The sequence below is a fragment of the Rhinopithecus roxellana genome, chromosome 18 (assembly GCF_007565055.1).
Source record: "Rhinopithecus roxellana isolate Shanxi Qingling chromosome 18, ASM756505v1, whole genome shotgun sequence".
In the NCBI taxonomy this organism is placed as follows: Eukaryota; Metazoa; Chordata; class Mammalia; order Primates; family Cercopithecidae; genus Rhinopithecus; species Rhinopithecus roxellana.
This window is the reverse complement of record NC_044566.1, coordinates 77,061,384-77,074,072: the sequence shown is the minus strand read 5'-3', so window position 1 is coordinate 77,074,072 and position 12,689 is coordinate 77,061,384. Positions and strand designations below refer to the sequence as shown.

General features: G+C 39.2%; 1 protein-coding gene across 8 annotated transcripts in view; it reads left to right on the top strand.

Annotated features, from left to right (window-relative positions):
- KLF12 (Kruppel like factor 12) overlaps positions 1-12,689 on the top strand; it is a 462,251-nt gene that overhangs the window by 370,335 nt on the left and 79,227 nt on the right. The gene's annotated exons all lie outside the window — the stretch shown is intronic.

The window sequence follows — 12,689 nt, the reverse complement described above, 5'->3', positions numbered from 1 at the left end:
TTCTTTGTCACTCAGTTTTTCCCTCAAGCATTTTCAGGCTCTCCTTTTCCATTGGCTCCTTTGACTTAACATACAAAGGTGTGGCTTCTGTTTTCTTTTCTTTTTTTTTTTGAGACGGAGTTTCCCTCTTGTCACCCAGGCTGGAGTGCAGTGGCATGATCTCGACTCAGTGAAACCTCTGCCTCCCGAGTTGAAATGTCTCTCCTGCCTCAGCCTCCCAAGAAGCTGGGATTACAGGCATGCGCCACCCCTGCCCAGCTAATTGTTTTGTATTTTTCGTAGAGATGGGGTTTCACCATGTTGGCCAGGCTGGTCTCGAACTCCGACCTCAGGTGATCTGCCCGTCTCGGCCTCCCAAGATGCTGGGATTACACGCGTGAGCCACCGTGCCTGGCCTTCTGTTTTCTTCAAAAAAAGACAGAGTAAGGGAGAGAAAGAGGAGGAAGGGAAAGTTTACCTGGATATTAGTCTTTTTCATTTCTAGGCCTTTTGCACACCCGTTGCCATTGAAATTTTTTTTCTTTGTTTTTGTTTTTTTGAGACGGAGTTTCATTCTTGTTGCCCAGGCTGGAGTGCAATGGCACAATACTGGCTCACTGCAACCTCCACCTTCCAGGTTCAAGTGATTCTCCTGCCTCAGCCTCCTGTGTAGCTGGGATTACTGGAATGTACCACCACGCCCGGCTAATTTTCTATTTTTAGTAGAGACAGGGTTTCTCTGTGTTGGTCAGGCTGGTCTTGAACTCCCAACCTCAGGTGATCCACTTGCCTCAGCCTCCCAAAGTGCTGGGATTACAGGCATGAGCCACCATGCCCAGCCACCATTGAATTCTTATATGACACTACCTTGTACATTATTCATCTGAAGTGAAATCTTCCACTTTTAAGAGAGAAAAATCTCAAAACATCGATTGCATCATCAAGGACATTCTGCCTTCTGGGATGTACTCCCTTAGCATGAACTCCTTCTTCCCACTAAGGTAGTCATGTGCTCAACCAATCGTCCCTTCTTCCTTTTTGCACATACATCTTTCTTCACTCATATACCTGGCTGCCTCTCCATGCCTGCACAAAAGTTGTATCTTAGGAGACCCAGCCCAAATCTCACACCATTCACTGGAAGGAATTTTTCTCTCCTCTGACCTCTTGAAGTAATCATATTTCCATGATTTCTTTATGTTTAGTTATCTGCTGCCTTCCAACTATTCTTCTGTTTGCAGAATTGGGTGTTCTTAATCTTACACTGTTGTTGTTTAACCATTCTGAAACTATTGTATACTTCCCCAATTGGACTGTTTTCTTCTTTTAAGATCAGAGGCTATATCTTAGATTTACCTAAATTGACTGGCAGGTGCATTTAATGTGGGAATGCCTAATCCATTTTAATCAGTTCCTTCGTGTTCATGTATTTTTTTTCAATCACAATGGTAGAGTGCTTCATAAGCAACCAGAACAATGATGTAGGGATTCATATGAAGAATAACCAAAATAACCAGATGTGCTTTAATTTGGCTATTTTGTTAATATAGTAATAACCAATATGTGTTTCTGCAGGGTAAACTCTGTACCCTCTTTGGCTTGTGCTACATGAAGCGGTGGAAACCAAATACCAATGGCTGGAAGTAGGGCAGAGGGGAGAATAGTGAATTTGAGTGTGACTAGTATAAATGATGTTGATCAAATGTGAGAGTTCCAGTGCCTTTTGAAAGTGCTTGTATGGTGGGTGCATTGCTCTTTGTCCAATCCTATTGGTGGGCTGGCATGTGATACTTTATAAGCTTCTTGCCAATCTCCACAAGTACCTTTAGCCCTGTGGGTACTGATTTATGTGTTTGGCAGCTCTTACACTCAGATGCCAACTCCTGAAATAAAGTGTCTCAGTATAAGCTGGTAGGTCAGGTCCTGGCTTCTTTGCCTTGAAGTTCTCCAAGCTTCTTGGCTGTCAGTATTGGCAGTGAGGAAACTGCTACTACAGCTGTTTACGGATCAGACTGCTCTATGATTCAGTACTGAATCCATCTCTTGGACACCGTTCCTTTTGATTTATTTGGTGTCCACTTAGAGAAAAACAAATTGGGACTTAAATACACACACACCTACATAAATCCGTTTCTTTTTAACACATTATTTAAAATAATAATAGTCACATTTAATTAATAGATTGAAAGGTTTCTAGCATTTGAAATTTTATTGAAAGTGAAATATAAGCTATATTTTTTCCTTAGAGATGGCTTATCATCTTTAGAAGCTAGTTTATGCCATTTTCATTATGCCTGTGAACCAAATGATGTAAAATTTTGTCCTATTCAAAGAAAAAATGGTACAGCTTAGTGAGCTATAACACCTTCTTGAGAGAATGCTAAATTGTAATAGGTCCAATTTGAGGTGACAAAATGTCTGTATTACATACTTTAACTTTGCCTCTTTTTATAGCCTAAATGAGGCATCTCAAAATTAATGCAGCCAGAGATCGCAAAGGCATTTGAAGTAATTCCTCGACTACTTATTACTTTTTCTCAACAGAGCTCACCAAATAAATGGTGTTACCAGTGGGACTAATAGAGTAACTACCAATCAGAATGTCTGCCAGTTCATGAAATGTCTCCAACTCAATCCACACTAACAACTGAATAAACTATTTCAGTTCATGTAATGAAGAACTGGAACCTTAATGTACCATTTACTGAACAGTGAAAAATAATATATATTTATATCCATGAAAAGGAAAGTGGAAAGTTGAAGCAATTATCAGGATATCTCGGGTCAAAGTAAAATTTGGGATCTGTGTAACCCAGATACATGTCAGTTCCATCATATAGGTTGTATTTCTCTGTACACGTAATCTAAATTTCCCCAAAACTTACCATAGCATTATTTTATCAACCTTTGAAAATGCCTTTGTCTCTTTTTCTTTTACTCTTTTCTTTCTACCACTCTTCAGCATTCCATTTATTAGTAATTCTGTACTCAGTTCATGCAAAAAACCATTAAAGGTGGAATTAATGAGTTTTTACTTTAAAAAAAGAGTGATAGGCCAAGCACAGTGGCTCATGCCTATAATCCTAACACTTGGGAGGCCGAGGTGGGCGGATCACCTGAGGTCAGGAGTTTGAGGCCAGCCTGGCCAACATGGCGAAAGCCTGTCTCTACTAAAAATACAAAAATTAGCCGGGCATGGTGGCACATACCTGTAATCCCAGCTACTCAGGAGGCTGAGGCAGGAGAATCACCTGAACCCAGGAGGCAGAGGTTGCAGTGAGCCAAGATCATGCCATTGTATTCCAGCCTGGGGTACAGAGCAAAACTCCATCTTTTAAAAAAAGAAAAAAAAAAAGTAAGACAGAAGGTACATATATATGCACACACAGACACACACACGTATACTTTATATTTGTAAACATGTATAGGTTGAGTGTTATTGATAATAACTGTTGAATGAAAAACTATATCACAAAATAAAACAGAAAAAATAATTTCTAATAGATCTGTATTGCTTATATTATTATCCCAGCAAAGCTCTGGCACTTGAAAATTATTTTATTTTGAAATAACTTTAGAATATAAAAGTTGCAAAATTATTACAGAGTTCACATATACCTTTCACCCAGTTTTTCTAATGTTAATATCTACATCCTTATAGTTTAATTACTCACACCAATAAATTATCGTTGGTTCAACAATTAACAAAACTACTGATCTCATTTGGATTTCACCAGTTTTTCCACTGTGTCCACTAATTTCTCTGGCAGTGAGGAAGTGACGGATGGATCTGCCATGACATTCTGGCTTGGGATGGTTCCAGGTGTAGGCCAATGCAGGTCCAAAGAACCCACATCTCCCGTAGGGCCAAAGCTTTTCTTTAAGGTACATCATTTTTCACTCACCTTCTCTTACATTTTGTACTTTATCTTTTTAATGTTTATATATATAGTTTGTATATGTATATACACACATATATTAACATTTATTTTTTCAGACTGTTGCAGCAACACATCTTTAGGAAAAATAAGGCTACTATTGTGAGTTCTCATCATCTCTTTCTATTTATAGAGCAGTATGTAATGTGTGCCTACTTTGTACTGGACATGCGGCCTGGTATTAGGCATAAAGTGGTGAGCTAAGGAGAAATAGCTCTTACTTTTTATCAAATAATCACTCTCCATATAATTACAAGCCTTATAAGTGCTGTGAAGGGCAATGCAGGGAATGATAAGAATCTGTAAGATGGAGACATGATCCGGTTTGGTGAGTTGGAGAGAGAGAAGTGACATTTGAACTGAGGAGCTGAGCAAGGGATAGGAGTAAACTAGATGGGGCTGGTAAGGGGGGTTGTGAGTAAAAGGACTAGCATGTGCACAGACACTGAGCTGAGAGCAAGAAGCAGGAAACAGAAGGGGATGTTGTAGCATCGTGAAGCTTGGAGAGGGGAGTGGCTGGCCAATAGGCATTCGGGCTGTGTTGAGATTTGGGTCAACTTCAAAAGCAATGGAAAGCCATTAAAGGGACAGTGGAGCTGAAAAATATCACTATGCTATAGTGCTGCCAAGGGATTAAAGGAGGTGGTAAAAAAGAGGAATGGGTTAAAATAGGTGGGTAACTGTGGAAACGGAACACAGATAGAATGGAGATAGTGTCATAGGCATCCCTGTTTGTGGATATGGAAAGACTTCAGACCAGGGTAACTCCTGGGTTTCTGGGTTGTTTAACAGAATTGATATTGGTGTTAATGACTGCTCAAAGCAACACTGAAGGAAAAGCGGATTGTTTTTTGCCTTTCTGATGTCAAAGAAAGGGTGGAGACACTCTCTTTTCTGTTCTGATGTTGGTCATGAGATCATATGAGACTGAACTGAGTCATGAAACTCCAACCTCCCATCCAGTGAGATCCCTGGTATTCTCTGAATGAGTGGAAGAGAGGTTTAAAGTCAATCAAGAAGATGTCCTATTCCCTGGGGTCCTGGCCCTGGTCTGGTGGTCTTCTCACTTAAATACTGCCTCCATGAAGCTCAGGGCTCACCTATGATTTATATGCTAAGAATACTCAGGTCTCTGGCTCTTCTCAGAATTCTCTGCTGAACCCCAAATATGTTTGTGCATCTGACAGTTAGAAACTTGTATTCTTTTTTAATCCAGAAACATGATCCTCCTCCTTTATTCCGTGTATTAGCTTCTTTGATTACCCACATCAGAAGCCTGGATGTCATCCAAAAATTGTTACCTTACTTCTGCCTCACTTGCCCACACCTCACATATACTTAGACCAGGTCCTGCAGATAATGCCTAATCTGTGTCCATCCTCTTCTCATTCCTCCCCCAACCCACCGTCATTCCCGCTGTGTCCATCTGAATCCTGCTTTGTGACATTATTGCAGGTGTCCTCCCATGGCCTCCTGTGCCTTGCATTTCCCTCTAGCCACCCTGTGTACTGCTGCCAAGGTGATTTTTCTGGTATACAAATCTGATTGTGCCAGTTCCGATCTTAAAATTCTTTGGTGGCTGTCCTTTAATTCTGTTTGAGTTGACCATTTACCACAACACACAACACCTGTAATCTCCTGCCCCTCCAGGCTCACTAAACCCTTTCCTCTAGTTGTCTACACCAGTTTATGATTTTGCTATTGGACACGGTTCCACCCTTTGTTGCTTTTTTGTATCTCCAGAATTCCCCTTTCCTTTTCCACATCTGAGAAATGTATCCTTTAAAGTGTACCTCATTCCTTGTCCTAGGGAAACTCCCATGTTTATTCCAAAGCTTAATTCAGATGCCCCATGGCCATTTATCTGCCGCTGTGGCTGTTAATCACATGGCACCATCATGGTCAATTATTTGTCTAAGCTCACTTGCAGTGCTGGCTTCTTCAAGTCGGGAACCGTGTTTGAATCCTTGTAGTATCCTCTCCCCAACACACTTCATAGCACGTAGGAGCCTGGAACACACTTAAGAACTTAGAACAATGCCTGGCATAGTAGAGATTCAACTAATATTTGAATTAATGAGTAATAGGTGTACAATAAGTGTTGGTTAAGTAAAAGATAGGGTGTATATATGGCTCTGAGCAATAGAGGAAAGGCTGATATGGCTGCACAGCTCTGTGACCCAGTTCCCAACTCCTTAGACATTTATGTATTGATATGTGCATCTGAATCCCATCTTAACATCAAGCTTATCTCCCGCAAATACTTCCAAGAATCTTTCCCCTCTGGCCATGCCATATTATCCACTTCCTACCTTGAATTCACTTTCATACTTAGATGAGTAACTTAGCTCCTCTTCTTGGAGTGCTTTCCTACCATTGTTCAATTTTGCCTCTGAAAATTGTACCTATTCTTTTTGTCCTAGCCTAAAAGTCTCTTCCTCCTGGAAACCTCTGGTATTTCACAGTTTGAATTCATTCTAACCCCATTTTTACTTTTATGAAATTTGAAATCTCTTCTAATTTTCCTATCCTATTTTGTAATAGTTACTACCTGTTTATCTCAGCTGGACTGTAAGCTGCTTGAGGGCAGGGATCCTATTTTGCTTACAATGCAAGCAAGACCTTGCACATAGTAACTGTTGAGTGAAGTTTGTTGGATTGTATTAATAATTTTCAATTATTGATGCTTTAGGTGCTCTGGAGGTTTTCAGTAAGTAATTCACTGAGATTGCTCAAATTTCTAAACCAAAAACATTTTTATATTTTTCGATACTCATTGTTTAACAAATGTTTATGCATCTATGCCACATGTTTATTTTATGTGGACAATGCACTATGCTAAGCTCTGAGGATGCAATAGTTTCTTAGACAGATATGGTCATTGCATCCATCCTGGAAGTTGTAGTTTAGTAGGAAAATCAGGCCAATCATACAACAGCTATTTATTGAGTGCCTACTTTAGTACCAGGTACTGGAGATATGACAGTGAGCAAAAAGAGAAAAGTTCCCTTGTCCCTTGGAATATGCTGTCTAGTTGGGGAGACAGGTTAAATAAACTAAACATACTAACAAATATAACCTTGAGTTAACCCATGCTAAGTACCCCGTGCCATGAGAATTCAGAGCAAGTTGACCAAGACCTGGAGGTAAGGGAGGGCGTCTTACAGTTGAGCATCAGCTAATCAGCTTAGCAAGGAGAGAGGAGAACATCTAGTGTCACTGTCTCAGAGAGAGCAAGTGGGGATGATGGGAGATAGGGCCAGGATTAATTAATACATTATAATTGCACACCAAATGCTCTTTTTAGAATTCCTCATTCTCTTGGTGTATATCAGAAATAAATGTTTCCTTCAAAATGTTATATTTTTAACACAGTTCAACTTCTCTCTTTCAGTGTCTATGGCATTATAATAAGAGTTATAGTAAACAGTAAAAAAAAAAAAAAAAGTTCACATATTGGCTGGGCATGGTGGTTCACGCCTATAATCCCAGCACTTTGGGAGACTGAGGCAGGAGGATCATTTGAGTTCAGGAATTTGAGACCAGCTTGGCCAACATGGTGAAACCCCATCTCTACTAAAAATACAATAATTAGCCATTACAGGTAGCACATGCCTGCAATCCCAGCTACTCAGGAGGCTGAGGCAGGAGAATTGCTTGAGCCCGGGAGGCAGAGGTTTCAGTGAGCCAAGATGGTGCCACTGCACTCCAGCCTGGGTGACAGAGCAAGACTCAGTCTCAAAAAAAAAAAAAAAAAAAAAAAAAAAATTCACATATTAATTGCATATAGTATTTAAGTTTGGGCCACTTTTCTAAAAGTAACATAAATGGCTTTTCATGAGAGAAATTTTAGTATAAAGGCAGGTGGAGAACCTTTTAAAAATATATGGCATTTCTAATAGTCATTTAATCACTGGCCTGAGGAAAACCTGAGAATAAAAAGGGCCCACTGAATTTAAACACTGGTCACACTCATATTTTTATTTGGTCATGGGTAGTATATTTATATTAAAATAACTTCTAGAGTAACCTGAATAATCAGGAGAACTTGTATTCAATATAACTGAGTGTAAGAAGAAGGCAATACCAAGAAATATTTTTAAATTGTCTTTTATATAATTCTGCATAGGAAAATTCTGATATTTAGTAATTGTGGAATTATTTCTAGGTTAATCTTTTCTTCAGCAAATGTAGTAAACTGAGTTGTTAAAGTATGTATTATGTTTAATGCTTTGCACAATGTATAGATAATAATTTAATCATTAACCTAATTAAAATATAGGTTCATGATTATATAACCTAAATGGATTTAGAAAAAGAACATATTTGTACATAATTTCTTATAATCTTGAAATAAAATATCTTGCTAGATGAGTGATGTCCTACAAGAAAGATTTCATTGGTCTGTTCAATAATCCTTTATTCTCATTCTTCTCAGTATGAAACAGCCTCTCTAACTTCTGGGGTGTGAGCACAAGTGGACTCACATGTTATTCTAAGGTTTTTGGCCTGAGCAACTGAGTGAATAATTCCGCCATTTTTGAAATTCAGAAGATACCAGAAGGAACACCTTTTTTTTTTTTTTTTTTCCAGAGCAAGGTTGATATTAAGAAACCTGGGTCTGGTTTTCAGAGAAGATCTAAGGCTGAAGGTAGACATTTGGGAGTCGTGATGATATGGGTGGGAAGGTCATGAAGGTAGCTATGTTGGAGCCTCTTTTAGCTACAGAGTGAGTTTAAATAGTGCAGAGGAAAGGTCATAGGAAAGTGACAACTAGCCCATGCCAACATTTAGAGTTTGAAAGAATGAGAGGAGGAGGTTCAAGCAAAGGAGAAACAAAGGAGGAAAGCCAGAAGAATGTCTTGGTTGCTGAGTAAAGAAGCTGTTCAAGGATGGAGTGATAAGTTATGTCAGTGGCTGCTGAGAATTTGAGAAGTTGAGGACTGAAAATTCACCATCAGATTAGAAAACATGGAGACTATTGATGGCTGTGATGAGGGTGGTTTCATCAGAGGGGTGTGGACACCAACTACATTGGATTCTAGAGAAAATGGAATGTGAGGAAGCATGAATATAGCTAGAATTAATTTCTGCCCTCTAAAATTTACATGTGTTGTACATTATGTATTTAAATACAGTGCTAATATAACAAGGAACATTCATAAACAGTTAAAGAGATAAAGTATATTATTATGACTGTACTTCTTGTAAGTACCCACATGCTTCATATTTAGTCCAAGAAAACCATTCCTTCAACTTTATATCTACTTATATTATAAAATGTTTGATTGGGCTTAAATACATGGAAAATTTCCTATTTAAGACCCTGATGCTAATTCATCTTATTATATCCTCTGGGCTGGCTGGAGGGAATATATATAAGTATCAGATGATAATCTTACATCATCCTGAGTAGGATGATGTCAGACAGGTCACACATACCTTTGTTTAAATCCTGACTTCTCTCTTTACTACCTATGTGACCCCAGCAAGTTACCTAATCTTCTAAGCCTATTTTCTCAAAGATAAAATATGGACAGTAATGACATGAGGATAAATTAAGATATTATGTCTTAATTGTTTAGCATAATGTCAAGCAAATAGTAAAGGCTCTGTAAATGGGTGCAAATTTGCATTGCCGGGATTACTCTCTTGTTCTTGAATTGGTCATAACTTAAATACTATGCAATTTAGTACACAGAAGATAGATCTTCTAATAAAGAACAGAAAAATGAGCTGCCTGAGAGTAAGCCATACCTTATAAGCCATAGTTTTTGGTTTGTGTTACTCTGTCCATGTTTATTTCTTGGTTTGTTTCCTCACCTTTAGTAAAGTTGTATGAGCATAGTAGGTAAGACAGCAGGCTCTGTAGAGCAGATTTGTAATCTTAATCCCTTGGAATTACCATGGATAGTCCAGCTCTATCCTCTATCTTCCCATCCTTTCATGTCTAATCAGCACTGCTAGTGATAATAGCTAACATGTATTGACTGCTTCCTAAGTACTGAGCACCGTTCTAAAGATTTTTTAGCTGTTAACTGATTTAAACCTCACAGCCCTAGGTAATAGGCACCATTATTACCTCCATTTGCCCAGATGAGGAAACTGAGGCACAGAGAGGTTAAGTAACTTGCCCAAAGATGACACAGTTGGTAAACAGTGAAGCTGGGATTCAGTCAGGCAGGCTGGTCACATAATTTTCACTCTTAACCACTTCATCCTGATTCCACTTGGGATGATAAGATTGCATTACATTATCACAGCTTTTCTGTGGTGCAGATAGTAAAGTGGGACCAGTATCCTTCCCCAGCAATTAATGAGTGGCTGATGATTTGTGTTGGGGATCAAGGTGTTTCGTCCCACCTTCAGTCACCAGGGGGTGCCATTCAGGTAGGTTTATGAAAACACTGAAAACCAGAGTTATGGTATTCTCTTGATTAGCTATAAATGGTAGTCATTAAGATGCAAGGTTTTGAGGGTCAGGTTCTTTGGTGCTTACACCCAAAGAAGAAAGAGCCATTTTTGTATTAAGTCATCTAAAAAGTTCTCATATGCTTAGCAAGAAAGCTAAATTAAGCTCTGCACTGGGTAAAATTATAAACATGCTCTCTGCTCCAGATGAGTAAGTGTATATAAATAGAACAATTGGTACACATGGCCCTAATGGTATAGCTTCCCTGTTGTCTATGTAATGTAAATCACCAAATGTGAGCATTTCCACCTGACAAACTGTCAGTCTCAGAAGAGCAGATTCAATACATGTTACACAACAACCAAGATTGCCCTTTTCTTCAGCGTGGTGTTTTTTCTTTCCACATCCAGCAGTTAGTACTAAGGCCTGAAACCCTTAGTTACAGAACAAAGTGGCTTAGCAGTAATCGAGCCTGTGTGAGGCTAAGGGAAGAATAATGAACATTCCCTGCAAGCTTCCTGCCTAGATGCAGGTGCAGGAATCAGGAGGTTATGAATAATGCATGACATGCAGATTAGGTGGTGGTTTCTCCTACTGAGGTTTTGACGTTGCTACCTGCCTGGCTTCTATATGTGGAAAGAAGGCAGAAGAGGATGGCAAAAAGTGTTACAGTTTAAAGACTGAGCTCAAAAAAACATGCCATATCCTTTTGAAGAAATAAAATGTAGGGGGTTGGTGAAGTGCAAGGCTTCAGGTCTACTTTATCAGATGAAGTACGGGCCAAGTTATCAGTGTACTTCTTCCCTTTGAGGACAAAAATAAAGCTTTCTTGATTTACCTTTTTAATTTAGGAAACCTTGTAATTATTCGTTCATATACACACAATCAGGACTTCTTTTCCAAAGACTTTCCTAAGGAATTCTTTTCCTGAGACTGCTAAACCATTATAGAAATTCTCCATTTATAGTATTTGATCTATGGATCAGTGAAATTTTCCTAAAAGATACAAATACCTAGAGAATGTTGTAATTATGTATTGAACAGACTCTCTTTTTCTTCACTAATGTATGCAATAAACAGCATCAATAAGAGAATACTTCTGCCATTAAACTTCACCCAGTGGAAATTTCATGATGAAGTAGTTTCTTTGTACTCCTAGGGTTAAGGAGGGGACAATATAAAAAAAGTAAACGTCTAAAGGATAGAGGACAAATTAAAGAACTGTGAGTATTTGGGGCTGATTAAACTTTATTTAAATAGTTAGAATTGTGATACCCCAGTGCGGGTGTAGGAAAAGTTCAGGAGAATTTCTTGCACTTCCTCTTAGGTCAGGGGGCTTTAACCGGGGAGAACTTTTTTGGCTCAAATATCCATTTTAAGGATTGTATTTCAAGCAGACAGAAAGTAAGAAAGTAAAAGAATAAAAGAAAAAAATTATGCTTGCTACCTTTCGTATAATTTTTATGTACTTTTATTGCATTTCCCCCCTCTTTGTCCAATTTGGGATACTGGATTATGAACTGGCTTTCATTTCTAGCTGAGTCTGTCATTTCCACTAGGCCCCAGTTTGGCTTGACGCCAAGACCAACAGGTGATCCTTGTAGCTGCAAAACAGCAGGAAGTGGGCCGTGCTTGAATGAGACAGTTCACCAGAGGGGCTGTCTGGCCTCTCTCCATCTTTCTGCATAATTAACACCCCCTCCCCCATGCCGAGCAGAAAATCTGTGCTGAGCAGCTCAGCTGCAGCAGCCATTGAGAAGCCCTGTAAGGAAAAGAATGTTAATAAGGGATGTTGGAAGAAATAAGCCTTCCGAGTGCAAAGTGCAGTCTGGCTCTGGGTTTAGGGAAAGACTGCAGTTGGCCCTTAGGTGGGACGGGAACTTCTTTATCTGTTTCGGAATGATTTTCATTTACTAAGTAACTACAGAGAGCTGGGTTTCTTACAAACTGGACTTTAAGACCAGTTTTATAGCCCCATTTTTCTTCTTGTAAATAAGAGCAATGTATGAAGCATAAAGGGTGAAAGTAATATAAGCTAAGACTGCTTAGATCTCACAAATCCTGGCTAAAGATAGACCATAACAGGAAGCTGGCAGCCGGAAGTAGGGCGTATTGTTTTGCCAGTTAGTGACCCACAAAGAGGCGGAGGTTTACTAGCTAGGCTTTGATTGGAAGATAACAGCAGTTCCCGGAAGCTTTAAGCTATTTCCAGTGGATGAGTCCAACCCTGGAAGCTTGGAAAGCAGTATATTCTTCACTTGTCCTTTATCTGGCTAAAATTTTGAATTGGCTTTACTTTCTTCAAAGCCCAGTGGTAGCGCATCACTTCCAGAATGAACTCCTAGGAGTACCTGTTTACC